At 33.6% G+C, this 27,874-nt stretch overlaps 1 long non-coding RNA gene across 2 annotated transcripts in view; it reads right to left on the reverse strand.

Moving 5' to 3' along the window:
• Positions 1–1,184: 1,184 nt before the first annotated feature.
• Positions 1,185–27,874, reverse strand: part of LOC116421293 — a 143,951-nt gene continuing 117,261 nt past the window's right edge. For both annotated transcript variants that reach the window (XR_004231604.1, XR_004231609.1), the window contains one exon: positions 1,185–1,397. This is a non-coding gene — a long non-coding RNA (uncharacterized LOC116421293). The remainder of the gene's footprint in view (positions 1,398–27,874) is intronic.

The following is a 27,874-nucleotide window of genomic DNA, read 5'->3' on the forward strand; positions in this document are numbered from 1 at the left end:
AAGAAGAATTATTGCTCCTATCAGTCCCAAATTTCAAATACTTTTCATTGTCTTACTGTTTCTATACCATTGGAATTTTTCTACTTCTCCTTATGTCCTTCCATCTATGTTAAACAAACCACTCAGACTTCATATCTATATCTATATATAACAAGAACAATAGATTTAAAATTACATTGTGCTTTAAAGGAAATGTGTCATCAGTAGCATTCAATATTCATAATTAATCGCATAATTAATTCACAATTATCAGTCAACAAGCATTTATCTTTATTTTTTAAAATTTCAATAGTATTTTGTTATTTCTACTTAAATGTAAAAATAGTTTGTAACATTCATTTTTGTAAGATGTTTAGTTCCAATTTTTTCTTCCTCTATCCCTTATTTTTCCCTTCCTCAAGACAGCAAACAATCTGATATATGTACAATACTTTAAAATATATTTCTATATTTGTCATGTTGTGAAAAAATCAGAACAAAAGGAAAAACCAAAAGAAAAAAGCAAACAAAAAAAAATTGCACATGATATGCTTCAATATACATTCAGTCTCCATATCCTTGGCTGTAGATGGGATTTTCTATCCCAAGTCTATTGGAATTGTCTTGGATCACTGCATTGCTAAGAAGACCTAACAATTGATCATCATGTAATCTTGCTGCTACTGTGTACAATGTTCTCCTGGTTCTGCTCACTTCACTCAGCCTTAGTTCATGTAAGTCTTCCCAGGATTTTCTGAAATTAGCCTGCTCATCATTTCTTAAAGAACAGTAATATTCCATTACTTTCTTATCCCATAACTTATTCAGCTATTCCCCTATTGATGTTCATCCATTCAATTTCCTATTCCTTTTGATCATAAAAAGAACTGCTACAAATATGTTGGTATATGTTGGTGCTTTCTTCTTTTATGTCTTTGGGATACCAACCACAGTATCTAGTGACACTGCTAGAACAAAGGGTAGACAGAGTTTCATAGCCCTTTGGGAATGTTTCTAAATTGCTCTGTAGACTGGCTGGATCAGTTCACAACTCCACCAACAATGCAATAGTGTCCCAGTTTTCCCATATCCCTTCCAACATTTATCATTATCTTTTCCTGTCATTTTGGCCAATCTGATAGGAGTGAGATAATAATAATAATAGGAATTCCACAAGTATTTATTAAATATTTATTGTAGGCCTGAAATTATACGAAATGCTGGGATAAAAAGAAATTAGAGCAACAACAATTGAGAGAAGACAATTATTTCTCTCCTATATTAATGATCAATTGTTAAAATAAGAAAAGGTTTTTTCCAAAAGTTTATAAGTTGTTCAATCTTTGAAGAACATTGTTGATGGATGAGATTGGCCAAATCTACCAGGGTACATTCATTTCCATCCTGGGTGGGAGAATCTGTGAAATAGAGAACATTAAAAAGAATTTAATCTAATATAGCCCACTGAATTTTAATCAGAGAGGTCTGAGTGATAAAAATCTGTTCTCCAGCTCCTCATTAGAATAGGTCCACCTCTCATTATAGTATTCATTTTCTAATTATTTGTAACCAATCAGAGTCAATTGCCATTCTCAAGAACACCCACTAATCCAAGAGCATATAAGCATTTAATGGATTTCAGGAGAGATCTTTGGCATTTGATAGTGTGACTGACCACTTTTATTTTTAATTTTTGCTTTTTTGAGAGGCAAGTAGAGTTAAGTGACTTACCCAGGTTCACATAGTTAGTAAGTGTTAAGTGTCTGAGGGTGCATTTGAACTCAGGTCCTCCTGATTCCAAGGCCAGTGCTGTATTTAATGCAACATTCAATTACCCCTTGAGCACTTTTATTAATTAGCTGCTAGCATGATTAATAAAATGATTAATTACCCTACAACTATGTCTCTTGAACTTTTTATATGTCATACCATAAACAGTTCTTGCTCTCAGGAAACTTACCTTCTAAAGAAGGAGACCAAAAAATTGAAAGTTATAGACAGTGAAGATGAAGATAATCTGAGAGAGGAAGGCATTAGCAGTTAAGATGTATCTCTTTCAGATGTTATTTAAACTGTCTTTATAAAAATTCTAATTTATTGTTCATAAAGCATTGTGTATTAAATAATTCTGGAGGAGAAAAATTGCAACAAAAGAAAACAGTCATGAGAGAAAAAAAAAAGAAGTGAACAGAACACATGTTGATTTACATTCAATCTCCATAGCTCTTTTTCTGGATGCAGATGGCATTTTCTGTCCAAAGGCTATAGGGATTGTTTTGGATCACTGAACCATTGAGAAGAATCAAGTCTTTCAGAGTTGGTCATTGCACATTCTTCTATTATTTCATACAATGTGTTCTGGTTCTGTTTGTTTTACTCAGCATTAGTTCATGTAAATCTTTCCAGGCTTTTCTAAAATCAGCTTGTTCATCAATTTTTTATTAAAAAAATAATATTCCACTACCTTTATATACCACAGCTTATTCAGACATTCCTGAATCAATGGGCATCAACTCATTTTCCAGTTCTTTACTACCACAAAAAGACCTGCTACAAATGTTTTTGCACATATGGGTTCTTTCCCCTCATTTATGGAAGACAGACCCAGTAATGGCACTGTTGGGTCAAAAGGTATGAATATTTTTCTAACGCTTTGGGAATATTTCCAAATTGCTCTCCAGAATGGTTGGATCAGTTCGCAACTTCACCAACAATGCATTAGTGGCCCAGTTTTCCCACATCGCCTCCAACATTTATCATTACTTTTCCTGCCATCTTAGCCAATTTGAGAAGTGTGAGGTGGTACCTCAGAATTGTTTTAATTTGCATTTCTCTAATTAATAGTGATTTAAAGCATTTTTTCATGACTATAGATGGCTTTAATTTCATCACCTGAAAATTGTCTATTCATATCCTTTGACCACTTACTAACTGAGAAATGATTTTTATTCTTATAAATTTCTTTATATATTTGAGAAATCAGACCTTTATCAGAAACACTGGCCATAAAGATTTCCCCCACATCTTGTTTCTATTGGTCTTGTTTGTGCAATTTTTTTTAATTTAAAGTAATAAAAGTTGTCTATTTTGTCTTTCATAATGTTTTCTAGTTCTTCTTTGGTCATAAATTCCTCCCTTCTCCAATGATCTGGTAGGTAAATTATCCCTTGCTCTCTTAATTTGTTTATGGTATCATCTTTTATGGCTAAATAAAGTACTCATTTTGATCTTATTGTGGTATGGGGTGTGAGATGTAGGTCTATACTAAATTTCTGACATTATTTTCCAGTTTTCCCAGCAATTTTTGTCAAATAGTGAGTTTTTATGCCAGAAGCTGGAGTTTGGAGGTTTAGCAAATACTAGATTATTATAGGTCTTGATTATTTTGTCATTTGTGTCTAATCTATTCCACTGATCCACCACTCTATTTCTTAATTAGTATCAAATGGTTTTGATGACTGTTGCTTTATAATATAGTCTTAGGTTGGTAGCACTAAAACACTATTCTTTGTACTTAAAAAAAATAATTCCCTTGATATTATTGACTTTTTGGTCTTCCAGATGAATTTTTAATTATTTTTTTTTAGTTCTATAAAACATTTTTTTGGCAGTTTGATTGATATGGCACTGAACAAGTAGACCATTTTAGGTAAAATTGCCATTTAAAAAATCTTAGATCTGCCTATCTATGAACAATTGATATTTTTCCAATTGTTTGTTTAGATCTAACTTTATTTGTATGAGAGATGTTTTATAACTGTGTTCATATAGTTCTTGGGTTTGTCTTAGTAGGTAGACACTCAATGATTTATTTTGTTTATGGTTATTTCAAATGGAAATTCTCTATGACTTGCTAGTGGACTTTGTCACTAATATCTAGAAATGCTGATGATTTGTGTGGGTTTATTTTATATACTGCAACTTTGCTAAAATTGTTAATTTTTTCCAGTAGGTTTTTGGATGATTTTCTAGGATTTTCTAGGTATATAATCATATCATCTGCAAAGAGTGATAGTATTTTTTTCCTCATTGCATATTCTAATTCCTTTAATTACTTTTTTTTTCTTACTGTTAAAGTCAACATTTCTAGTACATTGTTGATTACTAGTAGTGATAATGGGCATCCTTGTTTCACTTCTGATCTTATTGGGAATGTGTCCAGCTTCTCTCATTACAAATAATGCTTGCCATTGGTTTAGATAGATACTGCCTGTGTTTTTAATAGAAATAGTTGCCATATTTTGTCAAAAGCTTTTTCTGCATCTATTGAGTTTTCATGTGACTTCTGTTGACTTTGTTATTGATATGGTCACTTAATCCCAATTGCCTTACCTTATCCTCCCTTCCCCAATAATATGCATGACTATAGCTCAGGAAAAAAAAATTAGGATGGGGACATCTAGGTAGTGCAGTGGATAGAGCACCAGTCCTGAAGTCAGGAGGACCTCAGTTCAAATGTGGCTTCAGACACTTAACACTTCCTAGCTGTGTAACCCTGGGCAAGTCACTTAACCCCAATTGCCTCAGCAAAAATTTAGGATGGAATATATAGAGATGGGCATCAATTCCACAGAGATCATCATGAAAGTCATGGGACTCAGTTACTAGAATATGAAGTCAGATAATAAAGAATATAAAGAAAAGAATTAGAAAAGAGTTTTGAGGGACACACACACACACACACACACACACACACACACACACCCAGCCCAAGGAGACTGAAAATGAGTATTTAGAAATATAGGAGGATAATCAGGAGTGAATAGTATCAGGAAAATCAAAAATAGATACAATACAAGGTATGATATTATTTATAATTTTGAGAGTTAAAACAATGAATGTAGCCACTTTTGTGGTGAACCATCACCAGCAAAATGCCATAAAATAAACTCTGGCCATTACCTCTTTGAGAAGATGAGTGTCTCCTCTCAAATTAATTATGTGCCAAACATTTTCCTAGGTGAAAGTTAAGGTGAAGTCAGTAGTATAGTATAATAGTATAGTACCTCTAGTAGAATGCAGAAAGTAATTGGTTTTCTTAGAGTTAGATTTTATTTCAGTGCATTGTGCGTTAATATTTACAGACAACCCACATGGCACCATTCTCACTTTTATTAAGGCTATATTGCACACCATTCTTAGTCCCCAAAGACATCTTATACAAACATAACTTTTCTGTTCAAATATGTGCAGTTAAATATACCTGTCTGGAAAAAAAAGAACAAGAACTTGTGTTAATCAGTCTGTCAACAAACATTTATTTAGTACCTACTATGTGCTGAGAACTGCATTGAAGACACAAAGAAAAGCAAAAACAAAATAAAAAAAAACTGAAACAGAATTTTCATTTTCTTCTCCAGCTCATCTTACAGTTGAAGAAACTGAGGGAAACAGTCTTAAAGGACTTGCCCAGGGTCACACAACTAGTAAGTCCCTGAGGCCAGATGTGAACTTAGGAAGACAAGTCTTCCTGATTCCAAGTCCAGTTCTCTATCCACTGTGCCATCTAGCAGCCCCATAAATAACTAAATACATAAAACATATGTAAAGGGTAAACTGAGATCGGAAGACAATAAAAGAGATGTGAGGGTAAGGTTAATGAGAGAGGTCAGAAAAGCTTTCTGTGTAAGAAGGAATTTGATCTGAGTCTTTAAGAAATCTAGGGGAATTAAGAAGTGGGGGAAAATAAGAGGAGTCAGAATAATCTATGTATAGGAGAGAACAATGGCAAATTTTTAGACATAGGATCTGTAAGGACATGTTAGAAGAATAACATATAAGCTAGTATAATTGGATTTTAGAGAAGGTTGAAGGAACTAATGTGGAAGATGAATGGAAAATGCAAAGGCAGAAAGGGTTCAAGTTATGAAAAGCTTTAAAATGCCAAATATTCTAATATCTTGTCCAAGAAAACTCTGAAAGGGATCATAAGAAGTACAACTAAAAAACAACAAATTATTTATTATGTCTTCTCCATCAAAATATATACTTCTTAAGGATAAAACCTGTTTCTGGCTTTTTTTATTTTCTTTTTGCCTTTCTTTGTGTCCCCAGTGCAGCTCCCAGCTCATAGTAGGTATTGAATAAATACCTACTTTGATAGGTATCAGTTGATAGACTGATTAACACATGTTCTTGTTTTTTTCCTCAGACAGTTATATTTAACTTCACATATTTGAACAAAAAAGCTATTTGTTTGCATAAGTTGCCTTTGGGCACTAAGAATGTTGTGGAAGATAGCCTTAATAAAAGTGAAAATGGTGTCATGTGGGTTGTTCTTTTTTATTTAAAATTTTCAAAAATATTTAATCCTTAAAAAAAAAAAACCTAAGCTATTTCTCCCTATCTCATTCTGGCTGGAAGTGCAGCAGCCACTCAAGGGTCTAGTGTCATTGCAGATTAGCAGAGAAGTTTATGATTTGGACTAGTTTATCTGTCCTTAGCTTGGAGCTCTTTCTCCTGGAGGCTCATCATATCAGTAGCAAAATCCAAGATGCAATAACTGAAAGGAAAATCCTATTCAAAACAACTACAAAATACATAAAATATTTAAGTCAGTTTGCTAAAATATTCAATATTTGCATTGATTCAATAATAAAATTCTCTTTAAACTATTTAGTGCTAAATATTTAGAAATATTTAGGATGAGCTTTGCCAAAACAATAAAAAAATTCAATACTATCCTAGTTAATTTATGTATTTAATTCCCTATCAATAAAACTGCCAAACTGATAACTTTATAGAGCTATATAAAATGATGATAAAATTTATTTTGGAGAAAAGGATATAGAAAATCAACCAAAATAATGAAAAAGGTAGGGAAAAGTGGGGCTAGCACTTCCAAACTATATATCATTTGATATTGGTTAATTCCCTTCTCTTGCCTTCCAAAAATAGATGAATAGACTGGACAAAAGAGATTCAGAAATAATAGCACTTAATAACCTAGTGTAGGAGAGGATGAACTATTGTTGCAATAGTTCAGCAAAGAGATGATAAGATTCTCCATGTTCCAAAATTCTAAAACCCCTTTTTATCATTATTATTTTTCATCTCTGCTTTTCCTTACCAAACCTTACTCTTCATCCATACCAAACTTGATCCCTCAGTTCTCTCTTAGACTATCTCCCTTGCACTCTTTTCCCTTTCTTGACTCTTTGATGGACCAGTTCATTTGTCACACTTTCTTCACTTGATTTCCTGTCCTTTTTATCATATTGTCTCTGCCAATAGTGCTCTGCCAAGCCTTAGTCTTGTATGATTCCCACTGTCAGCCACCTTTGCTCCTGTACACATGCTGCTGAGCATAGGTGGAAAAATTTTGCAACCTTTTTGACTGGGTCTACTACATATTGAGATTATGCAATGAATTCTTACAGCTGATATCAGTCGTTCTATATTTCCCTTACCAACTCATTCTCCTATTCTTCACAATGGTCCTTCCATGCTTTTCCTTCCCTCCTCAAATCTCCTATTGTTCTCCTTCTACTCATCCTTCAGTTGGGAACCTTGTTTTATATTTTGAAGAAAAAAAAATAAGGTCATTAGCTCATGAATTCTCTCAACCTCATCTAATATCCCTCAGATACTTTTGACACTCTTTTTTCCCTCATCCCTGTATCTTCCAAAGACATGATCTTACTCTGGATGAAAATTAACCCTGCCATCTGCAGAAATTCTCCCATTCCTTCTCATTTTTTCCAATAATTCCTCCACTCTTTCATGCCCATTTTCACTTATTTTCATCTTCTTCCTGCTTACTGGCTCATTTCCTATTGCCTAAAATATATCTACGTCTCCTCCATCCTCAAAAAAATTTACTTGGTCCTTTCATCCCTGCTAACTATTGGCATTTTTGTTCAAAGTCCCTGAAAAGGCTTAAAATAGGAACTTCTGCTTTATCTCCTCTCACTCATTTCTTAACCCTTTACAATTCATCTTCTGATCTCATTATTCCACCAAAACTGCTCACTTCAAAGTCACCAATGATCTTTTTTTTTCATTTCCTCTCTTTTCCCCTTCTTTTTATTCTCCCTTTCCAATGATTTCTTAATTGACAAAGCTAATGACCTTTTCTCACTGTTCAGTCTATTTTATCTCTCCACAGTCTTTGACTAATTATTTTTTTCTCCATGATATCCTCCTGTCTCTAGGTTGCCAAGAAAAATACTCTCTCCTAGTTCTTCTAACAGATTTTTTTTCTTAACCTCTTTGCTATATTCTTATCCTGATCATGCCTATTTACTATGAGATTCCCGCAGGTCTATATTTTGGGTTCTCTTCTTTTCTCCTTCTGTACTACTTCTCTTAGTGATTCCATCATGGATTTAATTATTATATCTATGCTAATGATTCTCAGATCTACTCATCTTGCTCTAACCACTCTGCTGACCTTCAATCTCATCTCTAATGGCCTGTCAGACATTTTAAACTGTGTATCCAGTAGACATCTTAAACTCAACATACCCCAAATGGAATTCATTATCTTTTCCTATATTGTCTTTCTTTATTACTGTTAATGGCAATGCCGTTGTCCTTTAGACTCATAACCTAATCATCCTCCTTAACTTCTTCTTCTTTCTTGCCATCCCACTCCACCATATTCAACCCTTTGCTAACACTTTGATTTCATTTTTGCATTTTTTTTTGGTATATATTCCTTTCTTTCTTCTGATACTATCTTTACCTGGTGAAGAGTTTTTATCATCACATATATGAACTATTACAATCACCTGATTGCGGGTCGCCTACCTTAAGTCTTTTCCCTCTCCAATCTATCCTCTATTCAACTGCTAAAATTATTTTCCTAAAGTACAAGTCACATCACGTCTGACCATATTACCCTACTAGTCAAGAAGCTCCAGTGACTCCCTATTGCCTCCAGAATAAAATACAGAAATCCTGTGCTATGTGATCCTGGGGCAAGGCACTTAATCCTGTTTTCCTGTTTCCTCATCTGCAAAATGAGTTGGAGAAGGAAATGGCAAATCACTTCAATATCTTTGCCAAGAAAACCCCAAATGGGATCACAAAGTTTTTCCAACTGAAAAATATGACTGAACTGAAAATGTTTATTGAATGACTGATTGAAGTTCTGAATTAGGGAGGTAGCTTTGTGAGTCGAGAGAAAAGTATATATTTGATAGATGTTCAGATGAAGTATAAAGTACCAGGCAAAAGCTCTACGTTTGAGAAATATGCCAGGGAATATATTTATAGTTTATATAGAACACCTTAAGAACATATTTCTATCTATAGCCTTTATTGAACTTTACTGGTACAATTTCAGAAATCTAGTTGCTTTAAAAAAAATTTTTTTTTTAGAAAAGTCATGATGTGACTTTACTTAAGAACATATTTTTTTGTACCATGTCAGTATTATGTTGAATTCCAAAATATGTGTCCTCTTAGGGGATATTTCCATAATATCCAAAAGTTTATGTAAAATTTATTCATTTCTCCTCACCATCTGGGAAAAATGAAAATTGAGTATATTTCTATCAAAATTCCAGTAGGTCAATTACTATTTTATCCCAATCATGAAAAATATTAATATCTGCAAAATCTAATAAGATCTCATAAAGGTGATGTTTTGCCCTGCAATTTTATTGTTTTTTATTATTTATTTAATTACTTGAATGAGTCACAAAACTGAAATCAATTGAAACTTCTAAGATTTTGGGGTGGCTGAAGGAACAAGAATTGAACTGTGCATCTGTTTCTGACAAGGGCTTGTCAGCCTGACTCTTTTAAGTTTTATTCATGTTGGCTAAGTACAGCCATTCTTCCATATACTGACAAGTAACCAAATACAGTAAGTTGAAAAATATTCTTGGAATTTTCAAAACTAGCTTACTCTGAAATCTGCATTTATGGAATTTATTTAATTTTACAAAGAATCACTAAAACTATTAATATATGAAGCAGAGAGCTTTCAGCTCCTTTTAACTTGTTCAAGGGGAGGCCACAGTCTAAATCAAAACATTCCAGGAGTAAGGACATGGGAGGTGCATGGAAAGAGTTAGGGGATGGGATTCCACATTCACTGTGTTGATGACCATGATAGGAGGAGGGGTGGCTAACAGTGGCCATTTGGAAAGAACATTTTCAGACTTGAAAATTTCAAGTCCATTGGGATCTCTATCAACTCTTCCTTTTTAAGGTGTAGGATGCTTAAGCAGAAACAACCAAAGTAACTTCCTGGAACCAACAAAGGATAAAGATTTTGTAGGGAAGGGGGGATTTTTCATTTAGGAGAGTCTGATTGGTTTCATTTCTCTGATGTCTTAAGAGAAAAATAGTGAGGTATTTGGCAATTAATTTGACCTCATTGAAGAAAATACATAGCATGGACATAGACTTTCTGGATCTGTTAGTAGAGAATAGGAATCATGAATCATGAGCAAAGGCAATATAATGCATAAATGCTATGAGAATCTCATGGGGTTTGGAATGTCACCTATATCCAATACTTCATTTCTCTTTCTTTTTTCATCTCTATCCGTAAAGTAGAACAAGAAAATGAAAAAAAAATTAGCTCAGTTAGATACATTTGTGAGTATAGATCATTCCAGGTATAAGATCTTGTATCCAAATAATAGTTTCATTTTAGACTGAATCATCTATTCAGTGTTTTCAATTTGCCACTGTTTTTTACGGTAAGTACAGATTTTTTTTGTACTATCACATATGGCAAGGGTCTTAAGATATAAAGCTGGAACTGTACTTAAAGATAATTTAAAAAATAAACGTCATCTTTTATAGATGAGGAAACTGAGGTTGAAAAAAGTTAGGTTACTTTTGAAGATGATGTAAGAAGTAATAAGAAGAACATTTTAAATTTAGGTTTTCTATCTCTACATTTATTTGCCTTTCCATCATACTAGGGAATTTTAATCTGAAAGCTCTGAACTTTAAAAAAAAAATATTTTGGCAAGTGTTTCAAATAATCAATTTACATCACAAGTCTTTATATTTTATATAATGCACTTCAAATTATTCCGAGAAAGAATTCAAGGGCTTTAAATGTGAATTTACAATTTACATAAATAAGATTGCTTAGGAACTTTTTGTTAAAGCTAGATCATATCATTCACTTCTGGCAGACTCTTTTTAGATGACTTGAATTTTAATATATTATTCATGTACACTATTCTATACCTTATAGTATGTAGAAAAATCCAAACATTAGGAACTTCCTGGCGCACATTAATATGTTCAAAGTCACCTCAACTTTGCTCTTCCTGCTGCTTCCACAGTCCCATGAAGAAGGTTTAAGTTAGTCATTATCTCAATTGCTTTTGTATTGAGGAATGGTCAAGTGCTTCAGAGGAAAGCTCAAGCTGTAGTGCATTGCCAAAGAAAATAAAGCCAGTATCTCACTTATGGATTTGTTTTGCCAAACTCCCAAGGGTTGAATATATTAAAATGGTATTTCTCATATGGAGTTTTCAAAAGTGACTAAGATTAAAGCAGTCACTGAATTTTTCCATTCTTTGGATCTTCTAGCTTTTTTTTTTCCAGTCATTCTCTAGTCAGATACCAAATTACTGCAAGTAAAGTACAGGTATGACCATACCATTTCCTTGATCCAAAAGCTTTAGTAGCTTCTGAATTACCTAGTTAAAGTAAAATAAAAAACCTCTTTCTTTGGTTTGTTTTTTGTTTTTTTGATTTAGTTTGACTCTAGACTATTTTCCTAGTTATTTTATATCACTCTCCCTCTGAAAATCCATGTTTCAGTCAGACTAGCCTATCTTATATTCACATTGCAACACTCTCTATTAACTCCATACCTTTCTACAAACTTATCTATTCTCTATGCGTAGAAGAAACTTTCTATTGGAATAATTCCTTACCTTCAGGGCTAAGTGAGAGTGCTCCTTATATGAACCTTTCCTGATTGCATGAGACAGGTAAGGTGGTAACTGGATAGATTATTGGGCCAAGAATCAGAAATTAAGTTCAAATTTGGTCACAGGTACATACTGGTAATGTGGATTCTATGTAAGTAACCTAATCTTTGTCTGCTTCATGTTTTTCAACTACAAAATGGGGATAACACCTACCTCATAGGATTGTTTTGAAGATCATATGAGATATTATGTGTAAAATAATTAGCTCAGTGCCTGATACATAGTAAATACTTAATAAATGCTTATTCCTTTCCCTTCACACACTTTCTCCCTTCACCTTCACTTTCCCTGTCTAAATCTCTCTGAATCTGTCTATGTTTGCACGTATTGTATAAGCCCTCCCCAGTAAAAGGCAAGCTCCTTGAGTTTCATTTTTGTCTTTGTATTTTCAGTGTCTAGCACTGTATCTTTCATTAGAAAACACTTAATAGATGCCTGTTGAATTGAGTTTTAGGTGTTATGTGGGATAGTTGTGGGTAAGATATCTTTCTCCCTAGTTAGTAGAAATCCTCAAGGTCATACTGGTGTCAAATTCAAATAGAAATGGATTTTTGCTTTGGCATATTGATTTAGAAACAACAAATTTATATTATCTGTTTTATTAAATTTTTATTTATTCCTTTAAATATTTCCACATTTTATTTTAATCTAATTCTGGCAGCCCATGGGAATTTTGCATTACATTCATCAACCTTTGGGATGTACTGACACTTCTGCTAAAGGACATCATGTACATTCCTTCTACTAGAAAAGTCCCTAGTCTTAAGAAATATTTTTCTAAGAGTAAAGAAATCCTATATATCTGATAGCATGGTAGTAGGTAAATTTTGATCACAGAAGATCCACCTCTAGGTTCTGTTCAGTCTTCTAAGGAAGATTTCTCCATTTTGTAGTTATTGTTATCATTGACTTATAAAATTCTAACAAAATTAAATTTTTTTTAAAGGGAAGGAGTTAATTTATAAAAAACAAACAAACTGTGAATCTATGGAAAACAGTCAGATGAGGCAAACTAAAACCAAAAAGTTAGGACTAGCTGAATGAATGGTGAATGATCAAGTGGATAGTACTGAATACTATTAATCAGAGTTAGAATTTATACTTCATTTGATTCATTCCAAGTTTAATTCGCATGTGAAATACTTTCAGTTCAGAAAGTTATATTTATTGGTTTTCAAGTAACCATTTTCACAGACAAATTGAACTGCTATACATTGCCTTTAAAAATAATATTTCCAACACATAGTACAGTGCCTGGTTCATAGTAAACTCTTAAAAACAGCTTATTGACTGAGTTTCAAGCTAAGAAAGCACTCCTGAGAGAAGCAGTTAGTCTTTGTGTAGCTCAGTTTCAAAATGTTATAAAGAGAATTAGTGGAAACTTCAAAATATTTCCCTTAAAGGGTTCTTATATTTTATCTTTACATAAATGACATAGTGGTGATATATTTGGTATTAAATAACTAATTATCAATAAAAATAACAGATTTAAATTTTATTCAATTCAATACAGAAATAGAATAAATTGCTCTAGGACTTGAAGGGACCTAAAAGTCTAAACATTTTATTTTATAGATGAAGAAACTGAGGAACAAAGATATTAAATTTCTTACTCACAGTCCTAGAGATAGAATCAAGATTAGAATTCAGGTTCCTTGACTCAATGCTCAGAGACAATACACCACACAGTCTGATTTAGAATACACTACAGTTATGTGAAGAAAAAGTTGAAATAACATTGAATGCCAAAGACAAACTTCATTTCACAGTTGAAGATATTAAATTTGTCTAATATGTGGCACACATACAGACCAGAGGTCTAACCTTCTCTACATAATAAATGATTCTCTGTATTCCACTCTGTAAACAAGGCCTAGAAACTGACATTTTATGAATTAAGGCTATTGAAAATTTATCAAAACAATCACTTAATAGTAATTATAACACATATTTCTGTAGAGCCAAAAGGCTTTTAAAGTGTTTTTATTCCCCTCACAACAATCTTAAGTAGAAGATAATGCAAGTGTTAGTAACTCCAATTTACAGGTAAGAAGTAGGATACTGAGCTCAACCCACCTTCAAACAGTATGTGTCAGAGACAGAATTTGAACTGAGATCCTTTTAAATTCCAAGTTCAGAGTTTTTTCTGTCATAAAATTCTATAAGATTTAAAAGAAGGTTATGGAAATTTGCTAAGTATTGATGATAAGATGTACAATGAAGATTATTTGAATAATTTGATTGAAAGAAGAGCAACAATAATAAAAAAGGAGATAGGAGTTAGCACTTAGTTGTTTGTACTAATAAGGGGGAATAGAATCAGAGACAGAGTTGGAAGGAATTTCATATTTAATCTATTCCAAACTTCATCCACAGCATTAATCTCCTTTATACCATCCCTGGCACATACTTATCTAGTGTCTGCTGGAACACCTCTCATGAAAAGAAATTCCCTGCCTTTTGTGGCAATGCATTCCATGTTGGGTCTTTATTAATAGTTAGACATTTTCCTTATGAGGATTAAAAATTTACTTCTTTTTGAGCCAAAATTTGTAACTACCCATTGTTCTTAGTTCAGCCATCCTGAGTTTAATCTCTTTTATATATCACAATCTTTTCAAATATTTTTATTCTACTCTCATATCATCCCCCCTTTTCTCCCACCCCATATTTCTTTTGTCCAGGATAAATATCTCCAGCTCCTTATATGGCAAGGTTTCAAGTACCATCACCATCCAGATTGTGATTCTTTGGTTATATTCCCAATTATCAATATCCTTTCTAAAATTTGGCACCCAGAATTGGACACAGTATTCCATATAGAGTCTTACCAGAGTAATGTATAGAACAGAACCTCTATCTTCTTTTCTATGAGAATTATTACTATTAATGCAACTTATGATCACAGTGAGGTTTTTGGCTGCCATACCACCCTGTTGACTCATACTGAGTTTTCATCCAAAAAATACCCTGAAGTATTTACATGAAAAGTTTTTGCATGATGCCTTCCCCCTCCTTTGTTGGTAAGTGAACTTTTTGAAACTGATTTGTAGTAATTTAAATTTTATCTTATTTGGTTATGACCCTTATTCTCACCTGTCAAGAGCTTTCTGGATCCTAGTTCTTTCATTCAACATAATAGTTATGTTTGCCAATTTTGAGTCATCCAACAACTTGTTATATATGCCATTTTTGCCTTTACCCATGTAATTGATATAAATGTTGAACAGAATCTAGATAGAATGACATATTTAACATCAATTTTCCTCTAAGTTGACATTGATCCATTAATTTAAAAAAATTCTTTGAATCTGGTCAAAGGGATTCAAAAACTTCAAAGTATTGGATAATTTTCAACTTACACAGTTTAATGGAGTTGTGGCAGTATTAATATTTGCTACCTTTTCCAATAAATAGTAAACAAATCAACAAGTCAACAAGCATTTATAAAAGGCTTGTTCTGCAAGCCAGATGTTACTGAATGAACAAGAGGGACAATAATGAGCTTTCTGAGTATGATGGAGAAATTAGTTAGGAAAATCCCAAAGCAGCTGCTAGGTAATACATAGAGTCTTGGGCCTGGAGTCCAGAACACTCAATCCTCAGCTCAAATTTAGTCTCAGACACTTCTACTTGTGTGACCTTGGGCAAGGCACTTAATTCTGTTTGCTACAGTTCCCTCATCTGTAAAATGAGCTGGTGAAGGAAATGGCAAATCATCTAGTATCTGTCAAGAAAACCTCAAATGGGATCATAGAGAGTTAGATATGAATGAAATGACACAAAACTACAATAACAACAAACTGTGAAGTTCTTGACAAAGTGCTGGAAATTCATATGCAGGCAGAAAAAATGATAGTTCCTGACTTCCTGACTTCAAATGGCTTAATGATGGGAAGACAATCTATAAAGGAATCTGTAAAAGATAGAGGTGATGAAGGTATATAAAACAAAAGCAAATTTGGAGATTATCTGAAGGTTTAGGAGTGGAACCTAGAGAAAAATGGAGATCTTAAAATCTAAGTTCTGAGAGGAATTGATAAATTAGAGACAAGGATCCATACAAGTGGCATGAACTTTCATTGTGAATAGTCCAGGGGTGATGTGAACATTCAAGGTGAGAAAGCTGCTGTGACATGGTAGAAAATCTGAAGTGTCAGGAATAGATCTGAGAGAGGAATTTATTAAAAGTATTAAGATACTGGAGGAGCAAGTGACACAGTGGATAGAGCACTAGCTTTGGGGACCAGAGGACCTGTGTTCAAATTTGACCTCAGAAACTTGACACTTACTAGGTGTGTGACCCCTAATACATTGTTGGTGGAATTATGAACTGATGCAACCATTCTGAAGAGAAATTTGGAAATCTACTGGGTCTGTAACTCAAAGAAATCATAAAAGAGGAAAAGAACCCACATTTGCAAAAATGTTTATAGCAGTGCCTTTTGTAGTGGCAAGAAACTAGAAACTTAGTAGATGCCCATCAGCTGGGGAATGGCTGAATAAATTACAGTATATGAATGTAATGGAATATTATTGTTGTATATGAAATGATGCACAGGCTGAATTCAGAAAAGCCTGAAAGGACTTATGTGAACTGATGCAAAGTGAAGTAGGTAGAACCAAGAGAACATTATAAACAGCAACAAGAAGATTATGTAATGATCAGCTATGATGGACCCGGTTCTTCTCAACAATGAGATGATTCAAGGTAGATCCACCAGATTTATAATGAAAGAGCTATCTGCATCCAGAGAGAGGAATATTGACTCCTAATGTATATAACAACATGATATTTTCACCTTTATTGTTGTTTGCTTGCTTGCTTGTTTTTTTTCTTTCTCATTTTTTCCCTTTTGATCTGACTTTTTTGTACAGCATGATGCATGTAAATATAAGTTTAGAAGATTTGTACATATTTAACATATTGGGTTGCTTGCTTTCTGGGAGAAGAGGTGGGAGGAAGGAAAAGAAAAAAAAATTGGAGCACAAGGTTTTGCAGTGGTGGATATTGAGAATTATCTATGCATGTGTTTTGAAAATAAACAGCTTTAATCAAAAAAAGGAAAAGAATTCAAAGTTCCATTTCCTTCTATTAAATATATTGTTTTTAAAGAACAAATAACAAAACTAGTGTGATATTTTATTATATTTATAGCTTTCAATAAACTATGTGATTCTAAGTATGCAATCTACTGTAAGATATAATTTCTAAATATATTTTTTTATACTTTCATCAAAGATACTCCCAACATATTTGTACATTATATTTTTTCTTGAGGCAATTGGGGTTAAGTGACTTGCCCAGGGTCCCACAGCTAGGAAGTATTAAGTGTTGAGATCAGATTTGAACTCAGGTTCTCCTACTTCAGGGTTGGTGCGCTATCCACTACTAATTGCTAGGTACATTATTTTCATAAAGTTTTTGTAGAGATTGAAAGTTAAATATAGTGGTTTCTAGTGTTCATAGTTTTCTGGTCAACTTTTTGAATTTACTAATAATATATATATTTTTTTTTCTGGTAGACACTTGGTATCCTCTTCTTTTTCAGATATCCCAAGGAGTAGAATCTCCCTCAAAATTATTTCACCTTCTGCACTGATTTCTCTGTGTATACTCAGTTTAGCTATTCTTATTTTTAAGGGCTATTTCTTCTTCCCTAGCATTTCTTTGGAGCTCAAAATGTTAAGAGTCAAAATGTGGTGGCTATGCAGTCATTAGTGGAGAAAAGAGTTTGTCATAGGCGTCTTGACAGACTCTAAATCCATTTTTCAAGTTTTTGTAATCCTACTTATAGTTTCATCTTTAAGTGCTATCCTGATGATCTGGCTTGGTTAGCTCTTTTGCCAAACTTTCTGTGAAATTAGTTTTTCCCTCCACTTTTTTTTATGAGGTGATATTGCTCATAATCTCCCACTGTTCTTCACTTTAAAATTTTGCAAACAAGTGTATATTCTAAACCAGTGTTGCTCTTGGCTGCCATTTCTCTCTACTTGGCAAGTATTTTAAGTGTTTGCTGGCTAAAACTGTTTCTAGCCTCTTTTTGGTTCCTAATTGTGGCAGTTAATTTACATAAATGTCTGTTCTTTTATCCATTTCTCAGCTCAAGTTGGAGCCATCCTCACTCCCATCTTTGACTCGACATTTGTCTTATGCTCATTTAAATTCACTCTTCAAATTTGGTAATGGTTTTAATCTTTGCCCTAAGAAGGTAATCATCAGACTACACAGAGACAGTTGATTTGGAAATGATTACTCACTAGTAATTTCCTGGCTCTAGTTATTAGTTTCATTTTTGTGCTGATATTTGCTACTGGCTTAGTACCTTCCAACTTTCTTTTTGAAGAAAGTATTCATGAAACAGAAAAGTGGGGCTTTTGTGTTGCCCTTTCCTCTCTTATTTCTTTTTTTCCTGAAGTATTTTTGCAAAGTATGTTGTTTTATTCCTCTGGATGTTCACCTTTGAGCAGGTAGATGACACAGTGCATATAATACTAGACTTGGAGTTAGGAAGGATTGAATGCAATTCTGGCCTCAGATGCTTACTCATTATGTGACTCTGAGCAAGTCACTTAACTCTAATAGCTTTCTTTGCCAAGAAAACTCCAAATAGGGTCATGAAGAGTTTTACAGAATGACTTAATAATAAACAGCAACAACAACAGTAACAACATATTCACTTTTTCATTAAAGTCACTGAGTATTAAAGCATGAGTTGATGTAATTTGGAGGATCTTAAAAAATTCTTCATAATTAATCTCATTCTCTATTATGGATAATCTGCCCCAAGCTGTAATCATATCATAGAAATCATTTTGCACACTTATCATGATCATTGTGATAAAAGATAAACAACTGTCCCCTTAAATGATACTTCCTTTCTGTCTATATAAGTCAGCTATAACCAGCTTCACCAGTTTCTTTATTTGCTTCTTCAAGATTAGTTTTCATTTAATTCTAACTTCTTTTCCATTTTCAAGTTTTTTTTTTTTACTTAGCTAAAAATATCTATCTTAGAAAGTGACCTACTTTATGGTTTTTCTCTTGAGCTCATATCAAAATAATCTTTCTGTCCTCAATAATTCATAAGTGGTCAGTAGGCACCTTGGGATAATATTGGATAGAAAGAAGTTAGTTCATGATTAGTTAGTGCCTCCCTCTTGTTATTTCCTATTTGTCCATCATATAGCTTGTTCTGTGTGTTTGCATGCCTTTTCTCCCATTATATTGTGAACTCCTTGAGAGCAGGGGCAGTCTTTTGCTTTTATTCCCAGGGTTTGGCATATAGTAGGTACTTAGCAAATGTTGATTAATTGATTTATGATTAAAATGTGCTACAAATCACCAGCTCTGAAGTCAGAAGGACCTGAGTTCAAATCTGATTTCAGACACTTATCACTTTCTAGCTGTGTGACCCTGGCCAAGTCATTTAACCCCAATTGGCTCAGCAAAAAAAAAAAAAAAAAAATCTGCTACAAATATTCTACAAAATAAATCATAAGATAAGACATCTAGCAAATACCATCTACTTCAATCTCCTTATTGTATAGATGAAGAAACTGAAATTCACAGAGACTCACCTGATATGATACAGGTTAGAGGTGACAATTGAACTCATGTTTTCTGACTCTAGACAAACTACCATAGAATAATCAAGATTTGATTATAATGCATTTCAAAACAGACATGTTTTTGTTTAAAGAGTTATGCATGCTCAGCATTTTATCTTCAGTTTATTTACTATAATTATTTATTATTAGAGGATTACTTTATTATGAAAATGCATTGTATGCCATCAAAATGATCTGAGTGGGGAAAGTTTTAAAAAATAATTTTAACTTTGGGTCAATAAATTACAAAAAGAATCTATTAATTATAAGAGAATAATGTATTTTTTATAAAAAAACCAAGCAACAACTGAAATTTGATTTCTTTTGAGAGTTTTTAGCTTTACTCTGATATAAGTTCCTTTACACTTCTTAAAGATTAATTAACAAATAAGCTTGATTAGACTTAAATAATAGTACATGTTGAAAATAATTAATTTTTTATAGTAAAAACATTAAATTGTAATGTTCATCTTGTTTTGCTCTTTTTCTAAACTAGATGAAAAAATCATTATTTTCTTTAAATAGTGGAGCTAAAGTTATGCTTTGATTATAATAGATTCTTTTGCAAGTTGTGAGTTTTCTTTCCTAAAATCATCGAATTAAGAATACTTAATAAGGTGAAACATTATTGTTAAGAAACAAAAGAGGAGGGAAAGTGATAAAACCAATAGACACATTCTCCTGGGATAGAACAAAGATCCAGCCACTGTAGGAGTCTGTGTCTAATATTGAGGGATTTTTTGGCAGGAGAATGTAATTGCCCTCTATGATATTTATATCAAAAAGTTAGAGATGTTACAAAAATGTCCCTCTCTTCCCTCCATTTATACTTTTAGCCTGTGCCATGTCTTAAGATAATAGGTTCCACATGTTTACTACCTGCTGTGGTAAAGTAGTTTGTTTGCCCTAAAGTTACCACTTTAAAGCTTCATGAAGTGTCCCCTTAGGTCTAATATCCAGGGAGTTGGTAAATGAGTCCATACTTATTCTTTCCTATCCATACCCATCATAATTTTATATATTTAAATCATGCATATCTTCCAGGGTAAGGTGAACCCTTTGTCTTTTTAGACTTAGAGCAGTTTTTTCTTTAAAAGGAAGATTTTTCTCCCTTCCATTTAATATTTTTACTTTTCCTCCTCTACCACTACATTTTGTTATGTCATTCTTAGGTTGTGGTTATAAATAACACAATATTTTTGACACTGAAAAGACATGGCTTTATCCAAAGATAGGTTCATATTTTATGTTTTATTTAAAATCTTCTTAATGATTCCTAGCCATTACCTTGTGAAAAGATTGAAACAGAACTTGGAATTCAATGTAGAAAAATGGATGAATCACATAAACAGCTTACAAATGAGGACACTAAGTTATAGAGAGTTTATCAACTTGACCTGTAGTCACATAGCATGCTAATGGTAGTTAGAACTAGATCCCAGGACTCTAGTTCCCTCAACCAATACTATTTATACTAAATGAAACAGGTAGGTATTTCAGAGCACTGGATGCAGTCAGGAAGTTCTGAGTTCGAATCAAGCCCTAGATGCTTACTAGCTGTGTGACCCTAGACATATCACTTGACTAGTATCTGCTTCAGTTTTCTTATTTAAAATCTCAAAGCTCCTAGGGTTATTGTATCAAATAAGATAATATTTGTAAAAGACATTGTAAACATTACAGTACTATATGAATGCTAGCTAAATATATTTTTTTTACTCTTACCTTAAATAAAACTTATTTGACACTCTTACATATTTCCACATTGTTATGAGATCTCTCTTTCCCCTTCCCTTCCTCTCGTCTCTTTTTTTCCTTATTGAATTGAAAAGGTTGTTGTCATCTGTGAACTTGGAGATTTTTCCAAGCATTTTCTTCCATATCATTTGTAAAAATGCTGAATATATTTAATTTTTTTTCTTTTTTTCAGCATTAGAAATATTTATTCCACTTTTAACAAAATTTAAATTGGTATGTAATTAAATATCACAGTTTACAGTAGTAATGGAAGACCTTGCACTTCAAGCTATCTTTTACCTGATTCAGTTCTCTATCTTGGACCCTGGCTAGGGGCTAGAGAAGATTAGAGAGAGCAGAGGGATATGGGAACTAAGGAAGGAAAGGATGAAATAACTGAGCATAATAAAAGTTTGATTATGTGAGATTGAGAAGTTTGAGAGAATATTCTCCCCCCCCCCAAAAAAAAAAAAGAAAAGAGAAAAAGGATGTTCTGAAAAAGAGATATGAGGTTATAATGCATTCCAACATAGCTGAAGGATAGGAAGTTTGTGTGGGCTGTGGGAGGATGCTCACCCCTATCTCCTCTTTCCCAAATCAGAAGGCCATGTGAACTGGGTCTCTAACACACTGGCAAAGAGGAAGAAGCAGGGGCAGTTATTCTCATTTTGAAACACAGAAGGATACTACTGTTAGTAATTCCCCATTTAGAGAAATATTCATCAATCCACTCTGTTATTTTAAGACAGTTTTCTATCCATGACCAAATAATCCTCATAGTTCCAGGTTAGCTCATTTTTCTAAAAGTAGTTTTTCATGTGAAAGCTTGTCAAAGGCTTTTTTAGGGGGGAAGTCTAAATAAATTATGTCCATTAGTTCAACCTTTTCCTCAGAAACATATATCCAGTGAAAGAACCCTATTGATCCAGAGAAATGTTTAAAATCAACAAATCAGAACATTTTAGGTAAAATGTTAATCCTGAACATTGTAAAAGGAGGTGATCAAATATAGGGTTTTTCACCTTTCATAAAACACAAAAGTTAAATTTTCTCATTGCATACCACCATTTTGTAAGATAAAAGAAACCAGAATGTCATAAGCATTATTAAATTAATGAAATTTCACAGATTTCTAAAATTATGTCTGGCCCCAGGGTGAAATAAAATACTAGGCTAAGTGAATCCTGAGGTTGGTTTTTATTCTTTCCTTTTGTGAAATTCAATCGGCAGATATAAATTGAGCTGCTATTCTGGGCCTTTATGTTCCTGTTTTTAAAAGTTTAGTATATCAGTGAGCTCCTAAATTTGAAATGTTCAAACCTGTATAATGATTACCTTGAAGAAGAGGAGAAAGCATCCCCTCCCTTCTCTGCATAGGTGGGGACTATGTTTGTGGAATTTTTTATTTATTGTCAGACTTTGTTGCTAAGATACTTTTTTTCTTTTTTTTTTTTTTTTTTTTTTTTTGCAGGACTGCTTTCCCTCCCTCTTCTTTTTATTCTTTGTTACACACATTGACTCTGTGGTGAGAGGAGAGATTAATTAGAGATTAGGGTAATACAAAATAAAAGTATTAATAATATGTTTAAAAATATTTTTCAAATTGAATTCAAAAGAAGATTTTTAAAAATTTTGGAAGCAAAAGCACTGATAACACATTTGAATACTACACCTCTGAAAGGGAACAACAAATTAAGCAAATTCGCTTTCTTTTGTAGGTCATTTCCACATAGAAGGTATGTAGGAGAAAGCACCAATTATAACAATGTACCATATAAAGAATAATAAAAAAGATAATCTTCACTTTACCTAAACATCCTCAAGAGACTCCCACTTATTCTAAAGATAAAATAATCCTCATGAAAGAAACCAGAGGTCAATGAGGGCCTTCCTTTTTGATAAAGTAATATTTCTAAACTCTAGAAGTTTTAATTCTGGTTTTGAAATGAAGAAAGGCAATTAAAAAAAAAAAAAACCTGAAAGAATATTTCAAGCTCATAGACTTTAGAAAGGGATATTAAGTATTCCAAAGAAAATTATCAATAATGAGGCAGTTAAGTTCACTGAAAGGAGCCTTGCCTTCTAAGCCTTAGGGCAGAAATTGAAACCACATCTGAAACTCTCTCTCTCTCTCAGAAAAAAAAAAAAGTTAGCTGGGAAAAGCACCTGGTCTCAACAATGGTATGACTGAACTCATAAAAGAGGCTGGCAATTATGCAGAGAGCTAGTACCCTGTAAAATCCGACAGTGCACATGGAAAAACAGAGGAATGGCCAAAAGCCTGTTACAAATCAAACTGTATAAATACTACAAAACAAGAGGTAACTCAAAGCAAGAGGGAACCACAAATTGGGGCCCAGGAAAGCTCTCTCCCTTCCCAGCAATCCACCTATATACCTCAAATATGGCTATAAAATATTATGAACATTAGATGTTCAGGACAGATGAGACAAAAGAAGAAAGAGAATTGAGAAGTCAAATTATTTAGTTAATTCCAGTAATGACAATAAACTTACTCCTGAACTTTAGTTCTGATTTTGCCTTTTACCATTACCTACTTGTGTAGATAAGTTGTTTTAGTAATTCAGGATTTTGAAGACCTCAACTGATAGGACTATTTTGCAATTTGTAAATGATTCAATGACTCCATTGGATATAGTTTAAAATGATGTTATGATAATTGCTGCATATAGGACTGGGCTTCTGTGATCATAACTTGAGGGATGACTCATGTCTCACCCCTTATTTATTCTTAGCCCACCATAGTAAGAAGTGGCAAACTCAGATCCTAACTTATGAACAATCCTTTTGCCATTGATATTGAAGATGAATTGAAACAGGCAGTTTTGAAATGGGGAGACCTGTTCTCCCCACAAAAGGGAAAGTGGGCTGCATAGGACTATGGGCTATTTTGCAAATGTTTATGGAATTATCATATTCACAAACACATTTGATTTTAAAATGTGAAGCTTTTAGTGAAATATAAAATATATTTTCTGGCTGGGACTCTGTAGCCTTTTTTGTCAATTCATTTTCTGTTTCCTGAATATATAATGATTTATGTATATGATGTTAGAACTAATTTAGAAAGTCAGGCAATTAATCCATTTTCAATATTAACAACATGAGAATTTAGCTTACATTAGCTTATTTTATTTGTGTGTATGGAAGAAGTAAAGACAAGTATAATTTTTGGGTTTGGAACAACAAAAACATAGGATCTCAGATCCACAGAACCATAGCTTTATAGGAAATGACTTGTTCAAAGGCTCACAGATAATAGGAGACGCAGGATGTATTTGATCCCAACTTAATTTTATTTCTACTGTGTCATGCTCCAGAACCATGGAGATCCCATATATGATTTATTGTTCCAAAGTCCTAACCTAGGTGAGTATTACATCAGTGGGGTCAGAGCACTCAGGAGGCTCTGAAAATATTGAACATCTCATATCCAGTGGAGGTGAAGAGGAATTACTAAGAGAGGACTCATACAGCAACACTGAAGGAGTGAAAATACATTTTATTTCCTTTACAATTTTGTTCATGGAAAGTTATAGTTGCAGAATGCTAGAATGGACTACTGGGAGAAGTTTTGGAAATTCCCAACTGAGGGATTTTTAATAAGGTATCAATCTCTCTGACATAGTTTAGGAGCACTGCAGACAATGATGAATTAAGTGACTTCTTTATATTCTTTACATTCCTCTGATTGTATGGGAATTCATTTGCTTTTTCATTTTTAGATGTCTAACATATTTATATCTTGAAGTCTTAAAATATAAAAATAATTACATTGGTCTTCTACAAAGAAATTCCTCTGGTATTTATTTCATTGTAGTTTGGAGGTGACCTAGATTCTTAAAGGTTATGACAGTAGAATGTTGTAAGCTTTGGCAGCTTCTATCAAACTAACACGACATTGCACAAAGGCCTGGAAATATGTTGGATCTGTTTTCTAATGATTAACCTTGTAGAGAGACTGCTCACTAGCAGAGTAATCATGAGGTGATAAATTGACTATGGCAACCCATGTGAAAAAACATTGTAAAAATATGCAAAATAAGCAATAGTCCTGCACAGCCCGCTTTCCCTTTTGTGGTGAGAATAGTTCTCTCCATTTCAAAACTGCCTGCTTCAATTTATCTTTGATATCAATGCTAAAAGGATTGTTCATGAATAAGGATCTGACTATGTCACTCTTTAACTCAATAAACTTCTGTGTTTCCCTGTTACCTCTAAGATTCTTTTACTGTCTTTCAAAGTCCTTCAAAATATCCATGCACAAGAGAGATTCTATCTCTACCCATACTCATGATCTACTCAAACTGGTCCTCTCTGTTCTGCTCACACACAGAATTCTATCTCCCATCCACATATGCCATTGTATTTATTGGCCTAAAACTTACTTATTTAATTTGCCCTCATAAATCCCTCTTTCCATCAAGATTCAGTTCAGACATTACCTTCTATAGAAATCCTTTTCTATTTCTCCACTAAGTGTCCTTTTTTCCTAACTATCTTATATTTATATATACTCACAACATATTTGGCTACATATTTATCAATTACTCACAATAGTTTCTATACTTATTGTGTCTGTTCATGTTGTCTTCCTCAATGGGATGTAAGCACTCTGAGAGCAAGTATTATTTCATTTAAAAAAAAATCTTTGTATCCTCACCATCTAGTACAGAGCCTGGCTTATAGTGTGTATTTTAGAGCAAGAATATTGATTGTCTGGAACAGAAAATGAGATAGAGGATGTTAGGAATTGTATAATTTTTAATTTTTCTATAAATTTTAGTTAAAAGATTACTACAAATATATATACTCCATTGATCAAGGACCTAAAATAACTTAATCATATTAATTTTGACATTCTCCACTATAAGAAAGGAGGAAATTGTAAGTAAATGGAAAGATAGTTCATTAATTCACCTTAGAGGGAAATCAAGAAATTGAGGAATTTGATTTTATCACTTCACCCACCTCATAGAACCCTCAAAAATAACAAAATCATGGTTTTCTACACAGAAGCTTTATATCAGGTATTCTTAACTTAGGTTCCATGGACTTCCTAAAAGGTTCATGGATAGATTTTAGGGAATCTGTGCATCTGAATAGGCAAAAAAACCTTTATTTTCATTGACCATTGGCTTCCTTTATAATCCTATACCTTTTGTTTCACACACACACACACACACACACACACACACACACACACACACACATATTATTCTGAGAAGCCTATTACAGACTACAGTAGACTGCCAAATGGTCCCACAGGACCAAGTTTAAAAACACCTGCCTTAAACCAATATATAACAATTTTTTTTGAGGATAGAAACTGATAGTGAAAGTTGCATCCAGGCATTCCATTGCTTCAAAATTCATTGAATTTGGTATTCTCACACATTGGGACAAGTTTAAAAAAGCCTCCAGCATTTGACACTTACTTTTCATGTTATACTTGGTTGTTGTCTTGAGTGAACAGTAGGGATATGAGGTTGGCCAGGTGTACCGTCCAGTACCCCCAACCCCCCTGCTACTGCACTCGGGTGGGGGCAGTTCCTTCTAGTTCCAGCTAACGTAGCAGGTGCCAGTCAGTTCTTCCAGGACTATGTGATTGCATTTTGTAGTCTCCTAGATCTCAAAATAGTAATACTGAAAGAGGTACAGAGAGGCTGGAGTGGTTATCAGGAGGAGCAAGAATAGGAGCAGTGGGAACCAGGTGGAGGCAGTGACAGGGGAAGACCCAAGACTCCTGGTGGTGGTCAGAGCTCCAGAAGGCAGAGGGTACAGGACCATAATCCAGACTCTTTTCCCTCTCCTTTTCCCCAAAGAAAAGATTAAGCTAAGAAGCATGTGGGGAGAGTATAAAGGTTTGAGTTTTTCCTCAGAAAATGAGTTTATAAAGAAGGCAGGATCCTGATGGGATTGGTCTGGGCTGGTTGTTTCTCCATTGCTAGAAATCTCACTTGCTCCTTTGGAGAGCTGGGTAGAGAGAGAAGTCCAAATAGTACCAAAGCACCATTGTACATACATACATACACACATGCCCAAACACATATCACAAAATGAATACAAATAACATGTAAATAAGTCTATGTAAGATATAAATAGGTGGAAGGTCTTTTCTGGGGGAAAGCACTAGTTGCTGTGGAGTTTAGGAAAACCCTCCTAAAGAAGGTAGGGTTTGAGCTATTTTGATGGAGAGTAACTAATCAGTCAACAAGTTTAGATGACTGATATCTAGATTTTTCCTGTTTTGATAGAGAGAAGCAAATGGAGAGTACAGAATGGCATTCCCAGTAAGCCCACTATGGGGATGGGTTTTGCAGAGAAAGGAGGGGAAATATGGAGAAAAGAGAGGCTGGGGGACATGCAAGATAAACTTTGAAGATTTCAGTTTTGTCAAGGGTCAGCTCTATTTTCATTAATCTGGATGGGAACAAAGAAATCTTGTATGTGGAGTTATTTTAGTCAAGAGAGACTGCAAAGGTGAAGTTGGCTTCATATTTTTTATGAAGTTTTTTGTTTATTTTTTAAACAACCTAGAGCTAATTTCCCAGTGGATTCATTAATTAAAGCCTCATGGTCCTATATAATAAACATTGTGGGAGTCATAG

This window comes from Sarcophilus harrisii, chromosome 1 (genome assembly GCF_902635505.1).
Source record: "Sarcophilus harrisii chromosome 1, mSarHar1.11, whole genome shotgun sequence".
In the NCBI taxonomy this organism is placed as follows: Eukaryota; Metazoa; Chordata; class Mammalia; order Dasyuromorphia; family Dasyuridae; genus Sarcophilus; species Sarcophilus harrisii.